Here is a 7063-nt window from a genome sequence, read left to right as displayed (position 1 = left end):
TTCACATTTTTTATGATTGATATTTCTTTATTAGACCTTTTATCTTTTTCACTTTGCAAGCTGAAATTTTTACTGTAGTAATACGTGTTATTTTCGTTATGTTTTTGATATATCATTATTAGGTTAGTCTTTTTCTTTTGCGAGTTTCAAACGGACGTATTCATTGTAATGTTATTTTATTATTGTCTGCGTGTTTGTCAGTATTCCTCAAATTCCTTAATAAAATGAAGGAAAGAAAAGAAATCGCAATTTGAATGATGATAAAGCTGTCTTAGCATTTATCCGAAAACTATTTCCTAATTAAATATATAATGATATCCTAATTAAATGTATAAATTATAAGATAACATGAAGCTTAGCGTAACACAGCATCATCAGGTCATAGTTTATATACTGTCACATTTCCTGTGTAGGAGAAGCATTTTACGGTACCATGGCACTCCAAAGATATAGACAGATACTCTAATGGAGCCAATATACTTCCAAGTAATTGAAATGTTTAATATAGACAGGATATAGCCGGTTTCGCGTGATATGCAACCCTAGACAAACACATCGCCTAATCCTGTCCGATGTAATAGAATTACGATCGCAAACAGCATTATTGAGAAATCCTTCACAATCACGTCCCCTATAAAATGCACGTGAACTGCAGTTTACGCCTATCCGTGTGCAGACGTGATTATACGGGCTCTCTGAAGTTTCGCAAAAGCCCATTAGCCATTATGATTATTATCGTAGTCCTAGTTATTGCGTTCCTGGCGTCGCGTTTTCACAATGATCATTATTCCTTGATTAACTATTCAGGAGAGGCACTCTTTGGATCTGCGCGACCGATGGCGTGTAATGCCTCTTCTGCTCAGGATGTACCATTAGTTGTGCCCAATGTTGCATATTACTTTCATTTTGAGCGATAAAAATCTAAGAATTAAAAAATGATGTTATGTGCTTAGAACAGGATTCTGTTATTTAGTTATTTCAATTTATCATTGTCACGTGATATACTTACATTATCATCAGTGTAATAAAAAATTATGTGCTAGAAAAGTACGTGTTATAACAGTCCATTAGCTGCTTGATCAAATGTTTAGTATGATGTAGGAGAAAGAACGCAAAATTTTCCAGTTGGTCAACCTTTCGTGCAATTTAATGCATCTTACCTGTCACGAAAATGTACATTGAAATCAAATGTTTATTTTATGAAGCTAGAACACACCTTGAATGAGTTTCATATAATGATTAATTATAATGTATGATTTAAACCTTATGTAAGATTTCTCGGAAATAGATATAATGCCTATTATGGGACTTCGTAATAACATTTAAAAAAGACATTTTCTAACCAGAGGTGGATAAGGCTCATCTGATCGGCGCAGTCAGAGATTTCAAGATTGATGAGGCATTTAAAGAAAAATGAAACCACAGGTGGATAAGACTCATCTGGTCGGCGAGGCAAACTTGCATGTAATGTGATGGACACTTTTTTCGCTAGTTGGCGATCGTTCGCCAAGATACAAGGAATGTGAAGTTCAGCTTATAGCAATGGTCTCAGACTGGGGGCTTGCTGGAAATGCGACAAAGATTTCAAGATTTTAATTATTTGAAGCCCGAGTTTAGCTTATTTTCTTACCATTGAAAACTAACGTGAATAATTCATCAGAAAATCTATAAATGGAGCTAGCTAATTCACAGTGTAGTATAAATCTTATTCAGAAATTTGAAAATACAGATTTATTAACTTTCAAAAGGCTTTAATTACTTGTCAAAAAATATGTAAATTCAGTTAAGAAGTTTTTCACAAAAATTTAATTGCATGGTTCGGGAATACATTTATATATATTTATTTGAATATTTTTTTATTTTGTTAATAAAATGTTTTTGTACAAAGATAGAGTTTATAATTATTTACATACAAATATAAGTTATTTTAATTTTAAACATAAAAAACTAAACTCAGTGGCGTAACAGCCCTAGTGGGCCAAGGCCTGCGTGCCCGAAATCTTCTTTCTTGACTGTGGGCCCCGGGGTGCATGAGCATTTGCCCTGAACAAGTGGTCAGCTTGTCGCAGGACCCCCAGTGTTTAGTCCCCAATCGAACTTGGTATTCATTTTATCGACCCAAGTGATGAAAATTAAGTGATGAAAGGCTGAGTCGAACTTGCCCAGCCCGGGGATCGAACCCCGGACCTATGGTGCTGCTGCGCGACGCACTAGCCACTGCGCCACCGGGCCTCTGATTTTAAACATACGTGTTTTAATTTATTAACTCTACTTGTATTTTTGAAGAAAATTTAATTCTATTTGCTTGTTTTATGTTTGCGAAAATATAAATAATATTGCAGATGCCTACTTTATTGCTCCAGTTGTTTTTGTGTAGACAGCGAAAAAAAAAGAAGATTTTTTAAAATGCAAAACAAACATTTGTAAGTCTTGATTTTTATTTAAAAATTCGTCTTACAACTAGAAGCACTTACACTTTTATACTGTAGGGATTTATATTTAACTAACAATTTAAAGTTGAAGTTCAAACTTTCCTATAAGCCTTCATTCCCCTAATTGTCAGTACCAGAATAGTTAAACGTTGTAGCGCGCGTGAAGGAATGTAAATTTCTTACTTTGTAGAAAGAGTTAGCCGCAACCTCTTCCGTAGGTTACGTTTGCTTATTGCTGGTTCAAGTGGCTTAATTGCATTTATTTGCTGTCACTAGCTTCGAAGGGGGTTTAAGTTACGGAATCTCGCTGAGCCCTGTAGTCTAGTTCTAATCGTTTGTTACTATCTTTACATTTTTAGTTTAGTTACTTGATTTTCCGTTACCGCCCAAGCAGAGGCAAAGTTTGCTAGCGTCGAGTTGACCCATTGTAAATTTTCAAAGATTTAATAACGGGTACTTTAACCCTTCTCTTGTATAGTTTCCTGCTACTCCAGTTTTAGGCAGAAGTTCATCAAATTGGACTCTACAACACAATTGTGAGATATGTTCTCAGTGGTATTACTACATCTGGAACTTTGTTCTGGAGGTAGTACTTTAGAATAAATTGAAAAATTTCAAAGGGTAACAACAACAAGTCAACGAAACAATATGTGTTAATCACCAAATGCTCTAAAATGTCCCAACGATAGCCCAAGTGTGTATCTGAATAAACTAGAAAAGCATATCTGAATAAACTAGAAAACTTGCATTAACAACTCCGTCGGTTAAATATGTAACTGGATGATTCAAAGTTTAACTTTAGCATAAATGCAAAACCAATAAATATGCACGTAAATATGGATAAAAGAGCAATGAAGCACATGGATTGCATCTCTAAGCAACGAATGATGAGGTGCGATGAACATCCAGTCATATCTTATGCAGTTAAGTACCCCGCAAGTAGAAGTCCGACCATAAGACATTACAACCTGTGGCATCGCTAGCAGTGGCAGAGTTTGCATTATCGGTTGCACTAGGCAACAATAGCACCTTGGCACCAAAACGGCTACGTGAGCCCCAGGAAGGCATTATTAATATGGATTGTTAGGATAGGCATTGTTATAGGTTATAATAATTACAGGTTAATATGGATTGTTAGGCATTGTTATAGGTCATATGTATTATAGGTTAATATGGATTGTTAGGATAGACATTGTTGTAAGTTATATTTATTATAGGTTAATATGGGTTGTTAAACATTGTTAATATGTATTGTTAGGATAGGCATTTTTATAAGTTATATATATTATAGGTTAATATGGATTGTTAGGATAGGCATTGCTATAGTTATATACATTAGAGGTTAATATGGATTGTTAGGATAGGCATTGCTATAGTTATATACATTAGAGGTTAATATGGATTGTTAGGATAGGCATTGCTATAGTTATATACATTAGAGGTTAATATGGATTGTTAGGATAGGCATATGGATAGGCATTGTTAATATGGACTTTTACATACTTACTCAGGGTAAATAATAGATGGCTCCCGTACTTATACCTAACCTAACCTAACGTAGAGAATAGCAAGCTACGGGGTATTTTAAAAAGTGCGGGACTGGTAACATAGATGTGAATATTCAAAACATTAGAAGCATATGGAATTAATAAAAATGGAGTTATAAAGACACCGTGATACGGCACGACACCACAAGTGAATTGATGTGAGGTCGAGTTCGAAAAGAAGGTGACAGTTCTGTTGTTATTTTATATTCCATTAGTGATTTTTGATCGCCGGAATGATTAGTGGTAGTTTTAATGAATTTCTTTTTCACAAATCTCGTAGCTTTTTAAGTTTTTATGTGCCATTATTCTGTTGACATCAATTCACTTGTGGTTAAATTTGGCTACCATAAAACTATGAAAATTGGCGAAGATCCCGCCAAAGTTCTGATAATCTTTCTTACAAAAGTTTGAATGAATTGACACATCTCTATGTATAATATTTAACCCGCTTCATTTGCACTTCATAAAAAGACTGTCGATTTCGATTTTTGTTGATTATTTAATCAAAGGACTATCTATTGTGATCTAACTAAATAAAAAGCAATCTGTCGCTTCAAACTTCAATAAAGAGCGCTGAAATAGGTGATGCTGTTTCGCCCGGATCTTTGCCAAGGGAATCAGCTTTACATGTAAGCTCTTTTTTCTTGTAAAGTAACTTGAACAATGCAATTTATTTTATATGTGAGCGCATCTTATATTCCAGCTATTACATTATATATATATATCGATAAAAATTATCTATAAAGTGGTTTATAAACAATGCATATAATCTACATAACTCAGTAGATAAAGCTCCCATCGTAAAAAAAACATATATCCCTCCAAAAATGTCTTTCTCTTTACAATGATAAGTAACTTTGTTTTCCGTAACTTTACAGCTTTTTGAAATGAAATTTATTAATTTTTTTCTCAGCTACCGAGGGAAAATGTAATTCGATTTACTTTCATAAAAGCGCAATTTTACGATTACGGAACGAATAATATTAAAAAGAGAAAGCGAAAAATAAAATTATTTCCCACATTTTACGATCTCTCAAGTAGTACATTCATAAAGTCTTCTTTATATATACACGTGTATTTATATGGAATGCATTTTTTATTATTATTATTTACTTTGCTTTTAAGGCGCGTTCCATAATACGATAAAGTTTTGTGCTGAAACGGCCGTGGAACGCGATGCAGTTACGTCTATTTTATTTAATGCCAACTCTACGAAGAAGCGTAGACTAATCTCGTAAGGTGCAAATGTTCCCTGCATCTTGATGACGTTGTGCTCATTTGCATAATTGCCTTCTTTCAGTGCCGGATTCTTCTCTCGCCGTGACATTAAATGAGATCTAATTCCGGTCTCAGGATTAGCATTCTCCGCGGAAAAATACTTTCTTCGGAATGCGTACTCTTACTAATGTAGACTTAACTACCGAATCAATAAATAACTGGAAGTTCTTCTACGCAGAAACGAAAGGAATTTGTCATGCGCGTGGTGTATGATGAAGTCGTTTGTCAAAAAAAATATGCTTTTTTTTGGGGGGGAGGGGTGTTCTTTCTTACTTTTTCTTCTTCTTCTTTTTCCAACGCAAAGAAATATTTGAATACTTTTCTTTGATCATAACTTTAACCTGAAGTTTGGAATTTAGATTCTGACAGATATTTAGGATTTTTCACTTTCTGAAAAGGAATTCATTATTAAACTACGCATTACTTAACATATTCTTTATGCATTATAGAAAATAAGAGCTAAAATCCGCTTTGCTCTTATTATATTTGCGGAAATTCTGTGACATTACATCGAGTGGTCTAAACAAAAGTATACTGAAATCGAACTTCAGTATATTTTTTTTATAATGCATATAACATATTTATTATAGTACGTTTAAACTCAATCTTTCTATAGCAGGTACTGGAAGTGGCTAACAATTTAATAAGAGAATAGTAAAATTAATAGTTAAGAAGACATACAGTTCGTTTTAGTTTGGCTGTACTTCTATTTGGAACACCCATACCTGAGCATTTTAATACATACAGTCAGATATATATTAACTGTTCAAGTAAATGGTACTGAAAGTCTTTGAAGCAGTATTTAAATTTGATGATTAAGTCTAATAATTTTTTTCATAAAGTCCATTTTAAGGTTATAATATAGTTTAAAATAACATTTTACTTCCTTGTACGAAGTAAAGGAAATATTGTAATCGCGAAAAATCGCAAAAATATCCATTTCGATTGCTGACGAATAAATTTGAACGATGCTTTTGTGTGACATGTGTACGTAAAGACAGAATAAAGGACTCTTTTTTTCAAAAATGGATTGTAAAATGGATTTAAAATGAATTCAGAAGAGATATTTTCATTGCGTGTACGAACGTAGGCATGTATCTCGCGTAACTCAAAAATAAGTAGTCTTGCTTTGAAATTTTGTATATGGGACTGCTATAACATAATAGTTGTGTATCTTCCTTTTTGACTGCGATCAAACACACCAAATCTATATAAATATATTGTTGAGAAATAATCTTGCTTTGACTCCAATTTACTTATAACTTCAGATTCTTTAAGTCTATCTTACTTCAATCCTGCAGCTAAAGCGCAGAAGGGTACAAAAATTTGCTTTTAATTTTAGCCTCTTATTACGTTTCTTCCTGTATTTATGTATGTGCAAAATATAACAAAATGCGATGGCTGCTTTGAAAATAATTGGCGACCTCAAAATTAACGATTCTAAATTTGGTGCTCTCCCCCTAAATTCATCTGTTCTCCCAAATTCGATATCCTTCTATGTTATATAACAATCTCAAATTAACCAGTCATAGCTTGTCCATAGCTCAATCATAGCTATGTTATGTAACAATCTTAAATTAACCAATCATAGCTTGTCCCTACAGTTACACCACACTTACTATAAATACTCTTGGCACAATAAACTACGCCATTCCATTCCTTTCCCTAACTGCTGATCTGCCAACCCCGCGCCGCTTCAATTCTCAGAAGCCTACGTCTTACTTTTAAAATCAATGTATATAGGATTTACTGTATTTCATTATGATTGGATAAATATCTACTAAGACGGTTTTTTTATGCATTAAA

The sequence above is a fragment of the Stegodyphus dumicola genome, chromosome 3 (assembly GCF_044657685.1).
Source record: "Stegodyphus dumicola isolate Sdum_Otavi_A_Nest chromosome 3, ASM4465768v1".
In the NCBI taxonomy this organism is placed as follows: domain Eukaryota; kingdom Metazoa; phylum Arthropoda; class Arachnida; order Araneae; family Eresidae; genus Stegodyphus; species Stegodyphus dumicola.
This window is presented reverse-complemented; position numbering follows the sequence as displayed.